The following is a 16,586-nucleotide window of genomic DNA, read 5'->3' as shown; positions in this document are numbered from 1 at the left end:
GGCAGGGGCTTTAACCCACTGAGCCACCCAGGCGCCCCTTCACTGTTCTTTCTTGACCAAGATATTAATTCCTTCTTTCATTCATTTCATTATTATACATTTAAAGGACCAGAGATAGTAATGATTTCCTGACATATGCTATTAAAAATGAAAAGGTTAAATGCCATCATTTTGGATCCAAGTTAGTACTTTATCTGTGGTTCTATAAAATAATCTTTTAGAATTATGTTGCATGAATTAGTTATCAAGACAACAAACTTTTAATATGGTGACATTGTGTGAAGGGCCTTAATCACATTGTTTGTCTATTATTGGGCCAGAGGAAAGACAATGGGATGCATTTGGAGAAGGGAAAGATTATTTTGGACTAAGGGGTATCATTGGGACATGTTCTTTCTGTAGTTAAATAAAAAGTGGCTTGAATTTGAGAAAAATAGTACTATGAAAGCACTATGAGAAATGCTGGAAGCTGCAGGAATGGCAGAAACTACCATCTAGAGAAGACACGTAAAGGCCCATTTAGTTAATGGCAAAGTTTTGCATAATGCTTCAGTTAATTGAAAGGAAGAGTGGGGAGAGGAGGAAATAATAGTAATGGGGAACATGAGAAAAAAAATGAGTGCAAAAAAAAGTTTTAAGAACTAATAATAATACAGTTGACTATTGAGAAATGCAGGAGTTAAAAGTGCTGACCCTCCATGCAGTTGAAAATCCATGTATGATTTTTGAATACCCAAAACAGAACTACTAGTAGCTTACTATTGGCAGGAAGCCTCACTGATAACAGAAGCAGGTAATTGACACACATTCTGCATGTTGTATGCATTATACACTGGTCTCCTACAATAAAGTAAGCCAGAGGAGAGTGCAACCTATTATTAAGGAATCATAAGACAGAATGCTCAAGGGTTAACTGTATGGTGAGATCGCTACTTACCTGCTGAAATATGCCTCAAACTTTGCATTAACGTTTACATTAATCTTTTTAAAATTGAACAGTGTCTCCCTTGTTACAGCTACAAGGTTTGAATGAGACCCATATTTGGAATCCCTTCTGTAAATTAGCTGCTGTTGTTGTTCTTGCTGTTGTTGCTTTTTCTGATGGTCCTAGAATTTTGGGAAACAAAGCGGGGCGAATACATTCATGGCTATAGAATAGTTCATAACAGCTTAATCAGGTGATGATGGGTCCTCTTCCCTTCATTGTAGGAAAGACAATCAAGACTATGAAATTTGTAGGATCATCTCCCTAAGTCACTGCAATTTGGAAAGAGAATTAAAGCCTGAGCTCATCACTGCTTCTTCCCTGGAGGCAGGGCTGCTAGGATAAGTGGTCTGCAGGGAAAAAAAAAAAAAAAAGAACAAGTTTCCCAAGTTTAACAAAGTGGAAAAAAAATCTTCCATAAAATATGTACTCCCCACAAAAAAAGAAATAACTACTTCTATAGATGTACATTGGATCACAATGAATCATTAAAAGTATACAGTACAGGGGTGCCTGGGTGGCTCAGTGGGTTAAAGCCTCTGCGGTTGGCTCAGGTCATGATCCCAGGGTCCTGGGATTGAGCTCTGCATTGGGCTCTCTGCTCAGTAGGGAGCCTGCTTTCCCCTCTCTCTCCGCCTGCCTCTCTGCCTACTTGTGATCTGTCTGTCAAATAAATAAATAAAATCTTTAAAGAAAAGTATACAGTACAATTCATTATTATTGATTTAGGAGCCAAGTTGTCATTTGTAACATCATTGTCATAATTAGCATAAGTTCTGTGTTTCATGAATACTTATGTATTAGGCACTCTTCTAACATTTTTCCACATATTATCTCTCTTACCCTTATAATAATAATGTGAGAAATGTGGTATTATTGCTCATTTGTGGTGTTTAGTTTATACAATTAATATAAGACAAACCATATAAAGTGTTAAAACGCCTTAAAATTTAAATCTAATTTATATTAAATCACACTATATTATAAATACACATTTACTTCATTAAATATTAATATTCACGTTATTAAAATTAAATATTAAAAATAAATAGTAAATATAAATTTGATTTATATTAAAATATATTAAATAATTAGACTAAATTAAATAATTAAATTAAAATAATTATAATATAAATTACTAAAATTCATTGAGTGCTTACATATATTCTGAATCACTGAGACATGATGCCTGAGAGGTTATAATTTAGTCAGAGTGAAAAGACATAAATACGTTTAAAAAAAAACAATTTTTACACATATGTTAATTTTTGGTTTTGAATATAGAGTAATGAAACTGCATTTTTGTACTTATCAAATCTTTGGATATGCAACCGATAAATCACTAAGCTCTAATTTTGAAAATAATAATACACTATATATTTATTGATTAATTAATTATATTTATTTTGATTTTTAAAGATTTTATTTATTTGCCAGTGAGAAAGAGAGAGAACAGGAGTAAGGAGAGGGACGGAGAGGAAGAAACTGACTCCCTGCTGAGCAAGGAGTTCATGAAACACAGGATTGATCCAAGGATCATGATCTGAGTCAAAGGCAGATGCTTAACCAGCTAAGCCACCAGGCACCCCAAGTTGAATTTAAATTAAAAAAAAAAAAACTTAAAAAATGATAGAAACCAAAAAGAAGGAGAATTTTGTTTTGTTTTGTTTATTTAAATTGAATTAGCCAACATAAAGAATAGTGCAGAGGATCATAGGTGAAGGGAGTGAAAACTGAAATGTTTGAATAATGTTCTGGCAAAATATTCCATTATGACAAATTATCCTTTTTTATAAGAGAACTGGTTATACATAGAAACAAAAACTATAGTTAGGTTACTTAATCAATAGACTGATGGTTTCCCATCATGCAGCTATATGGTAATTCAGATAAAAAACCCATGATAATCTTTTCTTGCTTTGAGTGTTTAATAAACTATCCTTATCAAATAATGGGTTGTATTTTAGCCTCCAGGATGAATTACAGAATTTTGGTAGTCCTTTGTTTTTGGTTTTTTTTGTTTTTGTTTTTCTCTATTTTTTAATTTTATTTTTCAGTGTTCCAAGATTCATTCTTTATGCACCACACTCAGTGCTCCATGCAATTTGTGCCCTCCTTAATACTCGCTATCAGGCTCACCCAAACCCTCATCCTTTCCCTTCTAAAACCCTCAGTTTATTTCTCAGAGTCTGCAGTCTCTCATGTTTCATATCCCCCTCTGATTTTCCCCAATTCACTTTCCTTTCCTTTTCCTAATGGTAGCCCTTTGTAATAGTTTTCTCTTTCTTTTAAGTCCTTGTTTTCTGTCTCATTTCCCTCACCATCTGTATTGGAATTTGTTTAGTTCCTTACATATCTTTAAATTTTTCAACTTCTACTTAGTGCACCTAATTTCTCTTTGCCTGGAATTTTCTCACTGCGTTCTACTACGTTTACCAGTTTAAAGCCTCACATGACCTGAATAAAACGTTTCTTCTATAAACATAACGATATTCTTACCACAAGAGTCTCTATGCAAATCCATGATAATATTATTGTATTTGTAAAGTCACAATACTTACTTTAGTTTGTAATATGAGTTTTCCCAAATAAGCTAAACTTTAAATGAGACCTGGAACTATGCTTGTTCTATTAATATTGTATCTAAAATATCGAGCCCATTTCTTGTAAGATGACCTCAATAAGGACAGTATGAATTGATTAATGAATGGATTAGTTAATGATGTGAGAAAAATACAGCATTGGGAAAAGAAATGTAACACTGTTCTATAAATGTGCAGTTTTAGGTGCCTAAGGAAAAACCAAGTGTTTATGTCATGAATTTAGGAGGACAAACAAAACCTCAACAATTATACAGCTATGGGCAACCAAAAATAGTGCTTTTGTATATCTGTAGTATCTGTTGTAATGTCTCCTGTTTCAATTTGGATTTTATAGGAATATTCTGTTTCATTTGTCAGTTTTATTTTTTCTAGTGTTTTTCTAGTCTCCATTTGATTTATTTATTTTTTTAAAGATCTTATTTATTTGCCAGAGAGAGACACAGAGACAGAAGGAACAGAAGCAGGGGGAGTGGGAGAGGAAGAATCAAGCTTCCTATTGAGCAGGGAATCTGATGCAGGACTTGATCTCAGGACCCTGGGATCATTACCTGAGCAGAAGGCAGATGCTTAAGGACTGGGCCACCCAGGCATCCCATTTGATGTATTTCTTTACTGACCTTGGTTATCCTCCTTTGTGATAAAATCAGGCTTAATTTGTTCATTTTTAGTTCCTTGAGTTATAAATTTAGGTAGTTTCTTAGAGATCTTTCTCCTTGGGGGTGACCCTGTTGTCTGACGGGTGAAGAGGCCACAGAGCTGGGGCCTGGAGCATGAGTGCTCATCAGTTCTGCAGCTCTGAAGTCTGGGCACTGGCTAGGTTGCCATCGCACTGGTCCTACTGCCTGAAACACGGTGGAACTGATATCTGGAGGATGGGGGCATGGGGAGGTGTCACACAGCCAGAGTCTGGCATTCCAACATGCATGGTCAAGCAGTGACTTCAGGGTTCCTGGGATACTCAGAGTTAGGGGAATTCACAGCCCTTTCCCAGGATGGCACAAGCACAACTCATTCTGGGATGATGGAGCAGAGTTGTGTCTCTCAGCCATGACTGCTTGTTACCTTAGATAAGAGAACTGCCAGTGTTCTCTGCAAAGCAAACAGTTGCAGACTGATGACAAACACAACAGGGGCCCCTGCTGTGAAAGTCATGGAGACACTGCAGCTGTTGTGGGAACTGGGGAGGTCCACAACAGCAATGGCTATTAAGATCTACTGCAGAGGGCACCACTGGGTGGTCAACGGCACTTCCTGTGTGACCAATACAGGGCCCTCCCTGCTCCGTCTTTCTAGTGTTTTCCAAGCATTTCGAGGTGCTTTTACTCTGTCAGTCTTCCAGTCATCTTTCTTTGTGGGAATTCTTCATTTATGTCCATGACATTGACACAGAATTTTAATTGGAATTTTGGATACTCCAGGAGCTATTTTTATTTGATTATTTTATTTATATTTATTTTTTTTTCCATTTTATTTATTTTTTCAGCGTAACAGTATTCATTCTTTTTGCACAACACCCAGTGCTCCATGCAAAACGTGCCCTCCCCATTACCCACCACCTGTTCCCCCAGCCTCCCACCCCTGACCCTTCAAAACCCTCAGGTTGTTTTTCAGAGTCCATAGTCTCTTATGGTTCGCCTCCCCTTCCAAATTTTGTTTTTTTTTTAATAAACATATAATGTATTTTTATCCCCAGGGGTAATTTTTATTAGGTAATTGATGTTTTGTGTGTGTGTGTGTGTGTGTGTGTGTGTGTGTAATAGAGTCTGATGTCTTCTACTTTGCTAGATTGCTCTTGATTTCTTACTCCATATGCTGAAAATCAGCAAGTAAGTGGATTGGATTGGGAAGTAGAAGCGAGTGAGTGGATTGGGGGAAATCAGAGGGGGAGACAAATCATGAGAGACTGTGAACTCTAAGAAACAAACTGAGGGCTTTGGAAGGGAGGGGGTGGGGGATTGGGTGACCCTGGTGGTGGATATTAAGGAGGGCATGTATTGCATGGAGCACTGGTTGTGGTGCATAAACAATGAATCCTGGAACACTGAAAAAAATAAAACTAAATAAAGAAATCCATTACCAAGTGTGTCACTTACTGTCTTATTTGAGGTAACCATATTGTTTATTATCTAACATGGGACAATGTTGATGGTGAAAAGAAGTGGCATCAGTAACATGCTGGGAAAACAGGCAGACCCTGAGAACTGCTGATTCTGACAACCGAGGTTAGGACATCCAACATATAAGTGTCCTTCACAACAAGATAATGACACTCAAATATTTTTGATGACTATTTTGGATGACATACAAAACAGTTTAACAATTTATTCATTTAAATAGTTGTGTTTTCATTAAACTTTTTTTTATTTTGTTAAATGGCAATCAATAAATATTTTAATTAAGGTTTTTTAATTTTTTTTATTTGTTTATTTACAGCATAACAGTGTTCATTGTTTTGGCATCACACTCAGTGCTCCATGCAGTACGTGCCCTTCCTATTACCCACCACCTGGTTCCTCAACCTGCCACCCACCACCCCCACCTCTTCAAAACCCTCTGGTTGTTTTTCAGAGTCCATAGTCTCTCATGGTTCATCTCCCCTTCCAGTTTCCCTCAACTCCCTCTCCTCTCCATCTCCCCATGTCCTCCATGTTCTTTGCTATGCTCCACAAATAAGTGTAACCATATGATATTTGACTTTCTCTGCTTGACATATTTCACTCAGCATAATCTCTTCCAGTCTCATCCATATTGATACAAAAGTTGGGTATTTATCCTTTCTGATGGAGGCATAATACTCCGTTGTGTATATGTTCCACGTCTTCCTTATCCATTAATCCGTTGAAGGGCATCTTGGTTCTTTCCACAGTTTTACGACCATAGCCATTGCTGCAATAAACGTTGGGGTACAGATGGCTCTTCTTTTCACTACATTTGTATCTTTGGGGTAAATACCCAGCAGTGCAATTGCAGGGTCATAGGGAAGCTCTATTTTTAATTTCTTCAGGAATCTCCACACTATTCTCCAAAGTGGCTGCACTAACTTGCATTTTGCATTCCCACCAACAGTAGAAGAGGGTTCCCCTTTCTCCACATCCTCTCCAACACACGTTGTTTCCTGTCTTGCTAATTTTGGCCATTCTAACTGGTGTTAGGTGGTATCTCAATGTTGTTTTAATTTGAATCTCCTTGATGGCTAGTGATGATGAACATTTTTTCATGTGTCTGATAGCCATTTGTATGTCTTCGTTGGAGAAGTGTCTGTTCATATCTTCTGCCCATTTTTTGACATGATTATCTGTTTTTTTTTCCATTTTATTTATTTTTTCAGCGTAACAGTATTCATTCTTTTTGCACAACACCCAGTGCTCCATGCAAAACGTGCCCTCCCCATTACCCACCACCTGTTCCCCCAACCTCCCACCCCTTACCCTTCAAAACCCTCAGGTTGTTCTTCAGAGTCCATAGTCTCTTATGGTTCGCCTCCCCTTCCAATTTTTTTTTTAATAAACATATAATGTATTTTTATACCCAGGGGTACAGGTCTGTGAATCGCCAGGTTTACACACTTCACAGCACTCACGATAGCACTTACCCTCCCCAATGTCCATAGCCCCCTCCCCCTCTCCCAATCCCACCTCCCCCCAGCAACCCCCAGTTTGTTTTGTGAGATTAAGAGTCATTTATGGTTTGTCTCCCTCCCAATCCCATCTTGTTTCATTTATTCTTCTCCTATCCCCCTAACCCCCCATGTTGCTTCTCCATGTCCTCATATCAGGGAGATCATATGATAGTTGTCTTTCTCCGATTGACTTATTTCACTAAGCATGATACGCTCTAGTTCCATCCACGTCGTCGCAAATGGCAAGATTTCATTTCTTTTGATGGCTGCATAGTATTCCATTGTGTATATATACCACATCTTCTTTATCCATTCATCTGTTGATGGACATCTAGGTTCTTTCCATAGCTTGGCTATTGTAGACATTGCTGCTATAAACATTCGGGTACACGTGCCCCTTCGGATCACTATGTTTGTATCTTTAGGGTAAATACCCAGTAGTGCAATTGCTGGGTCATAGGGTAGTTCTATTTTCAACATTTTGAGGAACCTCCATGCTGTTTTCCAGAGTGGTTGGACCAGCTTGCATTCCCACCAACAGTGGAGGAGGGTTCCCCTTTCTCCGCATCCTCGCCAGCATCTGTCATTTCCTGACTTGTTAATTTTAGCCATTCTGACTGGTGTGAGGTGATATCTCATTGTGGTTTTGATTTGTATTTCCCTGATGCCGAGTGACGTGGAGCACTTCTTCATGTGTCTGTTGGCCATCTGGATGTCTTCTTTGCAGAAATGTCTGTTCATGTCCTCTGCCCATTTCTTGATTGGATTGTTTGTTCTTTGGGTGTTGAGTTTGCTAAGTTCCTTATAGATTTTGGATACTAGCCCTTTATCTGATATGTCGTTTGCAAATATCTTCTCCCATTCTGTCAGTTGTCTTTTGGTTTTGTTAACTGTTTCCTTTGCTGTGCAAAAGCTTTTGATCTTGATGAAATCCCAATAGTTCATTTTTGCCCTTGCTTCCCTTGCCTTTGCCGTTGTTCCTAGGAAGATGTTGTCACAGCTGAGGTCGAAGAGGTTGCTGCCTGCATTCTCCTCAAGCATTTTGATGGATTCCTTTCTCACATTGAGGTCCTTCATCCATTTGGAGTCTATTTTCGTGTGTGGTGTAAGGAAGTGGTCCAATTTCATTTTTCTGCATGTGGCTGTCCAATTTTCCCAGCACCATTTATTGAAGAGGCTGTCTTTTTTCCATTGGATATTCTTTCCTGCTTTGTCGAAGATTAGTTGACCATAGAGTTGAGGGTCGATTTCTGGGCTCTCTATTCTGTTCCATTGATCTATGTGTCTGTTTTTGTGCCAGTACCATGCGGTCTTGATGATGACAGCTTTGTAATAGAGCTTGAAGTCCGGAATTGTGATGCCACCCACTTTGGCTTTCTTTTTCAATATTCCTTTGGCTATTCGAGGTCTTTTTTGGTTCCATATAAACTTGAGGATTATTTGTTCCAATTCTTTGAAAAAAATGGATGGTATTTTGATAGGGATTGCATTAAATGTGTAGATTGCTTTAGGTAGCATAGACATTTTCACAATATTTATTCTTCCAATCCAGGAGCATGGAACATTTTTCCATTTTTTTGTGTCTTCCTCAATTACTTTCATGAGTACTTTATAATTTTCTATGTATAGATCCTTAGTCTCTTTGGTTAGGTTTATTCCTAGGTATCTTATAGTTTTGGGTACAATTGTAAATGGGATTGACTCCTTAATTTCTCTTTCTTCAGTCTTGTTGTTGGTGTACAGAAATGCAACTGATTTCTGTGCATTGATTTTATATCCTGACACTTTACTAAATTCCTGTACAAGTTCTAGCAGTTTTGGAGTGGAGTCTTTTGAGTTTTCCACATACAGTATCATATCATCTGCGAAGAGTGATAGTTTGACTTCTTCTTTATCAATTTGGATGCCTTTAATTTCTTTTTGTTGTCTGATTGCTGAGGCTAGGACTTCTAGTACTATGTTGAATAGCAGTGGTGATAATGGACATCCCTGCCGTGTTCCTGACTTTAATGGAAAAGCTTTCAGTTTTTCTCCATTGAGAATGATATTTGCGGAGGGCTTTTCATAGATGGCTTTGATAATATTGAGGTATGTGCCATCTATCCCTACACTTTGAAGAGTTTTGATCAGGAAGGGATGCTGTACTTTGTCAAATGCTTTTTCAGCATCTATTGAGAGTATCATATGTTTCTTGTTCTTTCTTTTATTAATGTGTTCTATCACATTGATTGATTTGCGGATGTTGAACCAACCCTGCAGCCCTGGAATAAATCCCACTTGATCGTGGTGAATAATCCTTTTAATGGACTGTTGAATCCTATTGGCTAGTATTTTGGCGAGAATTTTTGCGTCTCTGTTCATCAAGGATATTGGTCTGTAGTTCTCTTTTTTGGTGGGATCCTTGTCTGGTTTTGGGATCAAGGTGATGCTGGCCTCATAGAATGAGTTTGGAAGTTTTCCTTCCGTTTCTATTTCTTGGAACAGTTTCAGGAGAATAGGAATGAGTTCTTCTTTAAATGTTTGGTAGAATTCCCCTGGGAAGCCGTCTGGCCCTGGCTTTTGTTTGTTTGGAGATTTTGGATGACTGCTTGAATCTCCTTACTGGTTATGGGCCTGTCCAGGTTTTCTATTTCTTCCTGGTTCAGTTGTGGTAGTTTATATGTCTCTAGGAATGCATCCATTTCTTCCAGATTGTCCAATTTGTTGGCGTAGAGTTGCTCATAGTATGTTCTTATAATTGTCTGTATTTCTTTGGTGTTAGTTGTGATCTCTCCTCTTTCATTCATGATTTTATTGATTTGGGTCCTTTCTCTTTTCTTTTTCATGAGTCTGGCCAGGGGTTTATCAATCTTATTGATTCTTTCAAAGAACCAGCTCCTAGATTCATTGATTTTTTTTTTTTTTGGTTTCTATTTCATTGATTTCTGCTCTGATCTTTATGATTTCTCTTCTCCTGCTGGGTTTAGGGTTTCTTTCTTGTTCTTTCTCCAGCTCCTTTACGTGTAGGGTTAGGTTGTGTACTTGAGACCTTTCTTGTTTCTTGAGAAAGGCTTGTACCGCTATATATTTTCCTCTCAGGACTGCCTTTGCTGTGTCCCACAGATTTTGAACTGTTGTGTTTTCATTATCATTTGTTTCCATGAATTTTTTCAATTCTTCTTTAATTTCCTGGTTAACCCATTCATTCTTTAGAAGGATGCTGTTTAGTCTCCATGTATTTGGGTTCTTTCCAGCTTTCCTCTTGTGATTGAGTTCTAGCTTCAGAGCATTGTGGTCTGAAAATATGCAGGGAATGATCCCAATCTTTTGATACCGGTTGAGACCTGATTTGTGACCCAGGATGTGATCTATTCTGGAGAATGTTCCATGTGCACTAGAGAAGAATGTGTATTCTGTTGCTTTGTGATGAAATGTTCTGAATATGTCTGTGATGTCCATCTGGTCCAGTGTGTCATTTAAGGCCTTTATTTCCTTGTTGATCTTTTGCTTGGATGATCTGTCCATTTCAGTGAGGGGAGTGTTAAAGTCCCCTACTATTATTGTATTATTATTGATGTGTTTCTTTGATTTTGTTATTAATTGGTTGATATAGTTGGCTGCTCCCACGTTAGGGGCATAGATATTTAAAATTGTTAGATCTTCTTGTTGGACAGACCCTTTGAGTAGGATATAGTGTCCTTCCTCATCTCTTATTATACTCTGTGGCTTAAAATCTAATCGATCTGATATAAGGATTGCCACCCCAGCTTTCTTCTGATGCCCATTAGCATGGTAAATTGTTTTCCACCCCCTCACTTTAAATCTCGAGGTGTCTTCGCATCTAAAATGAGTTTCTTGTAGGCAACATACTGATGGGTTTTGTTTTTTTATCCATTCTGATACCCTGTGTCTTTTGATTGGGGCATTTAGCCCAATAACATTCAGGGTAACTATTGAGAGATATGAATTTAGTGCCATTATTAGCCTGTAAGGTGACTGTTACTGTATATTGTCTCTGTACCTTTCTGATCTACTACTTTTAGGCTCTCTCTTTGCTTAGAGGACCCCTTTCAATATTTCCTGGAGAGCTGGTATGGTGTTTGCAAATTCTTTCCTTTTTTGTTTGTCCTGGAAGCTTTTTATCTCTCCTTCTATTTTCAATGATAGCCTTGCTGTATAGAGTATTCTTGGCTGCATGTTTTTCTCGTTGAGTGCTCTGAATATATCATGCCAGCTCTTTCTGGCCTGCCAGGTCTCTGTGGAAAAGTCTGCCGCCAATCTAATATTTTTACCATTGTATGTTACAGACTTCTTTTCTCGGGCTGCTTTCAGGATTTTCTCTTTGTCACTAAGACTTGTAAATTTTACTATTAGGTGACGGGGTGTGGACCTATTCTTGTTGACTTTGAGGGGGGTTCTCTGCATCTCCTGGATTTTGATGCTTGTTCCCTTTGCCATATTAGGGAAATTCTCTCCAATGATTCTCTCCAATAGACCTTCTGCTCCCCTCTCTGTTTCTGCTTCTTCTGGAATCCCAATTATTCTAATGTTGTTTCGTCTTATGGTGTCACTTATCTCTCGAATTCTCCCCTCATGGTCCAGTAGCTGTTTGTCCCTCTTTTGCTCGGCTTCCTTATTCTCTGTCATTTGGTCTTCTATATCACTAATTCTTTCTTCTGCCTCATTGATCCTAGTAGTGAGAGCCTCCATTTTTGATTGCACCTCATTAATAGCTTTTTTGATTTCAACTTGGTTAGATTTTAGTTCTTTAATTTCTCCAGAAAGGGCTTTAATATCTCCAGAGAGGGTTTCTCTAATATCTTCCATGCCTTTTTCGAGCCCGGCTAGAAAGTTCAGAATCGTCATTCTGAACTCTTGATCTGACATATTACCAATGTCTGTGTTGATTAGGTCCCTAGCCTTCGGCACTGTCTCTTCTTCTTTTGTTTGTGGTGATTTTTTCCGCCTTGTCATTTTCTCCAGATAAGAGGATATGAAGGAGCAAATAAACTACTAAAAGGGTGGCAAAGACCCCAGAAAAATGCGCTGTAACCAAATCAGAAGAGACCCCTAATTGTGCGGGGGAGAAAGGGGATAAAAACAGGTTCTGAAAAAAAAAAAGGAAAAAGAAAAAAAAGGAAAAAGAAAAAAATTTAAAAAATAAAACAAATTAAAAAAATATAAAAAAGAAAGAAAAAATATATATATTTAGATGAACTAGTCAAAAAGGTTAAAAAAGAAAAGGGTAAAAGTTTTAAAAAATTTAGCAGAAGAAGAAAAAAGAAAAAAGAAAAAAAATTGAAAAAAGAAAAAAAAAATTGAAGTAGCCGCAAAACTAAAGAATCATGGGGAGAAAGCCATGAGTTCCGTGCTTTGCTTTCTCCTCCTCTGGAATTGCTCTGCTGTCTTAGGAATTGAACCTACTTTCCTTGATAGATGAACTTCGTCCTGGCTGGATATTTTGTTGATCTTCTGGGGGAGGGGCCTGTTGTAGTGAATCTCAAGTGTCTTTGCCCGAGGTGGGATTGCACCGCCCTTACCGGCGGCTGGACTAAGTAATCTGCTCGGGTTCCCTTTTGGGAGCTTCTGTTCCCTGAACGCTTTCTGTAGAGTTCCGGAGGATGGGAATGAAAATGGCGGCCTCCCAGTCTCCGGCCCGTAGGAGCCGAGAGCCTGGGGCCCCACTCCTCAGTGCGCCCCCAGAGGACAGCACCCAATCACTCCCGTATCCCCAGCCTCTACCCGCGCTCCGAGCTCACCCAGCCCGCGACCAGTTCAAGGTAACCCCGAGCTGAGAGTTCAGTCCTCGGCTCTGTCTCTGCAGCCGGCTTCTCCGTTCTAATACCTGCGAGCTCTCCGACACTCTGACACCCCCGATCCTTCTGTGACCCGGCGGGGCCTGGGGCCACGTTGACCCCGCGTGGGCTTCACCCTGGTTTAGCCTCTGGAGCAATGTCCCTCAGTGGAACAGACTTTTAAAAGTACTGATTTTGTGCTCCGTTGCTCCGTCCCTTGCCGGGAGCTGGCCCCTCCCCCCGCGGTCTATCTTCCCGTCATTTTAGATTCACTTCTCCGCCAGTCCTACCTTTCAGAAAGTGGTTGATTTTCTGTTTCTAGAGTTGCTGTTCTTCTTCTCTTAGCTCTCCCATTGGATTTGTAGGTGTTTGCAATGTTTAGATAAGCTATCGAGCTGATCTCCTGCTACCTGATGGAGTGTCAGGCTGCTACTTCTCCGCCATCTTGACTCCTCCTCCTGACATGATTATCTGTTTTGTGTGTGTTGAGTTTAAGAAGTTCTTTATAGATCCTGGATATCAACCTTTTGTCTCTACTGTCATTTGCAAATATCTTCTCCCATTCCGTGTGTTGCCTTTTTGTTTTGTTGACTGTTTCCTTTGCTGTGCAGAAGCTTTTGATCTTGATGAAGTCCCAAAAGTTCATGTTCACTTTTGTTTCCTTGGCCTTTGGAGACATATCTTGAAAGAAGTTGCTGTGGCTGATATCGAAGAGGTTACTGCCTATGTTCTCCTCTAGGATTCTGATAGATTCCTGTCTCACATTGAGGTCTTTTATCCATTTCGAGTTTATCTTTGTGTACGGTGTAAGAGAATGGTCGAGTTTCATTCTTCTACATATCGCTGTCCAGTTTTCCCAGCACCATTTATTGAAGAGACAGTCTTTTTTCCATTGTATATTTTTCCCTGTTTTGTCGAAGATTATTTCACCATTGATTTGAGGGTCCATATCTGGGCTCTCCACTCTGTTCCACTGGTCTATGTGTCTGTTTTTATGCCAGTACCACGCTGTCTTGGTGATCACAGCTTTGTAGTAAAGCTTGAAATCGGGTAACGTGATGCTGCCAGTTTTGTTTTTGTTTTTCAACATTTCCTTAGCAATTTGGGGTCTCTTCTGATTCCATACAAATTTTAGGATTATTTTCTCCAGCTCTTTGAAAAATACCGGTGGAATTTTGATCGGAATGGCATTAAAAGTATAAATTTCTCTAGGCAGTATAGACATTTTAACAATGTTTATTCTTCCAATCCAAGAGCATGGAAAGATCTTCCATCTTTTTGTGTCTTCTTCAATTTCTTTCATGAGTGTTCTGTAGTTCCTCGAGTACAGGTACTTTACCTCTTTGGTTAGGTAAACTAATTTTTTTAATTTTGTTAAATGACAATCAATAAATATTTTAATTAAGGTTTTATCATTTTCTCTTTCAAGCCAAATCACGTTATATATTGTCTGGTGTGCACAACACATTTTCACCACCTCTGCCTAATTATTCTCTTTTCCTCCTCCTGAATTTCTTCCTTCACATATCCTCACATGTTAAAATGCTCATATTTTCATCATGCTCATAAATTGCCATGACACTGTTCAACCGCAACATTTTTCTTTCAAAAAATCATATGATTCCCTTCCATGCCCAGTGCTCCTTTGTTCTTTACTTGAGAACCTTTCATGTTTACACTGTTTTTTCAATGTGTGGTAAATACATTGGGCAACTGTGACAGATAATCTTCATCTCCAGTATATTCTCTGTATGTTACTTATAGATATCAATAAATTTAAATGTGAAATAAACATATAGGATATCGTTTATAATGTAGGGTCATGGGGGAAAAGGACATAATAAAATGGTACATAAGTGTAATTACTAAAATTAACTTGCATGCAATAAAATGTTGGCTATAATTACAATATGGTTTTGCATTTTCAAGTTATGTATACATTTTCTTTCTTTCTTTAAAGTTATATTTCATACATTTTTGTTGCTTTTTTAAATGAAGTGTTTGGAGCGTTTCTTTACTTTGTGATTATATGAGATTTGTGTGGGAATTCATAGAAGCAATCATAATAATTATTGATCAGCAACAGTAGTGAATGTTAGGTGTGCTTCGTGCCCTTATATATAATATTCTGGTTGGACACATAAAAATGGGGCACAAAAAACCTGACCCTGTGTGACAGCCCAGCCTGACAGTCACATGATGGGATTCTAAAGTCACAGGCATGGAGATGGACTGGGTTGGTGGGAAGTGGAGCAGGAGCAAACCACCTTTCTAGGCTAAGTTACACCTTGAAGTCAAGGTGTTAAGTTACACCTTAAAGTTACACCTTGAAGACAAGGAAAACATGGAACAGACTCAGCATGACATGTTTGCTCCTATGGTGACCCAAAATGGTAGAATCTTGATAATTCATAGATTCCAAATACAATGGCTAAAAATGAGAAGCATTTTGGTTTCCATGAGGGGAAGGGATTGAGCATGACAAAGCCACAAATATTCTCTTCTGCCTCAAAAAAGTTATAAAATGCAATATTATCTCACAGTGGTTTTGCCTGTGCATAATTTATCAAAATTTCCTACATATGTGATTCATCTTCTCAGATACCGCTCATTGACAATAAATTGTAAGGTCATAATATGTGCTCATAATATTAATTTCTAGACTAAATTTAATGAATCACTCTGTTATTTGTCCTTCAATAACTTCCTAGCCTCCAAATTCTATATTCTTTTTGCACTGTTTTCGTTGGGTTCCAATCCACAGTATGGAAGTTTCATTTATATTCTCTTTAAGAAAAAGTGCTGATTCTTACAGATTTTGCTACTGTTACTGAATAATAGCCAATACTGTCAATTTCCCATATTCGTTCATTCATTCATTCATTCATCCATTTATTCCTCCACTCACAAAATACTTTTAATTACTTACTATTGTCACTATAGTAAGTGTTAAAATATCCCAGATGAACAGAGTACTTATTCTGTATAAGTTCACTAAGAATTTAAGAAAAGCATGGCTATATTTGAAATATAGACAAAGCAGAGTGTGTATATATGTATATTTATAATCAGCAGAGTGTCCTAGAGGTCAGGAAAGGTAATCATATTTGCAGTCAGAGAGAATACAAAAATGATGGACAGCCATGTTCGGCTTTAAAAGATTTATTTCACCTAAAGAAGAAAGGGACAGAGAGGCTTTTGTGGAAGAAGAAATTGCATTTGCAAATCTAACAGTGTTGAAAAAAATATATTACTTTGAAATCACAGAAAATCTTTCCCACCAGGACAAGAATACAATGCATATCTAGCATTAATTGGAAACAAAGGTTTAAAAACTGTGGAAATAAAATAGCGTAAAATACAATATACACACAAGCAGGCTTACTGAAAACACATAAGGGAACAGGAGAGAAATGAACAAAAAAAGGCCTTCTCAAAAAAACAGACTCCTACTGGGTGTTGTGCAAAAAGAATGAATACTGTTACACTGAAAAAATAAATAAAATGGAAAAAAAAAAAACAGACTCCTGTTTTGAAGTCATCTCTCTATATTAGAGTCTCTGAGGAACAGACTCCTTAAGGAGTTTTAGGAGTTCTTTATAGAT

The sequence above is a fragment of the Meles meles genome, chromosome 3 (assembly GCF_922984935.1).
Source record: "Meles meles chromosome 3, mMelMel3.1 paternal haplotype, whole genome shotgun sequence".
Classification (NCBI taxonomy): Eukaryota; Metazoa; Chordata; class Mammalia; order Carnivora; family Mustelidae; genus Meles; species Meles meles.
Note: the sequence above shows the minus strand (reverse complement) of the source record.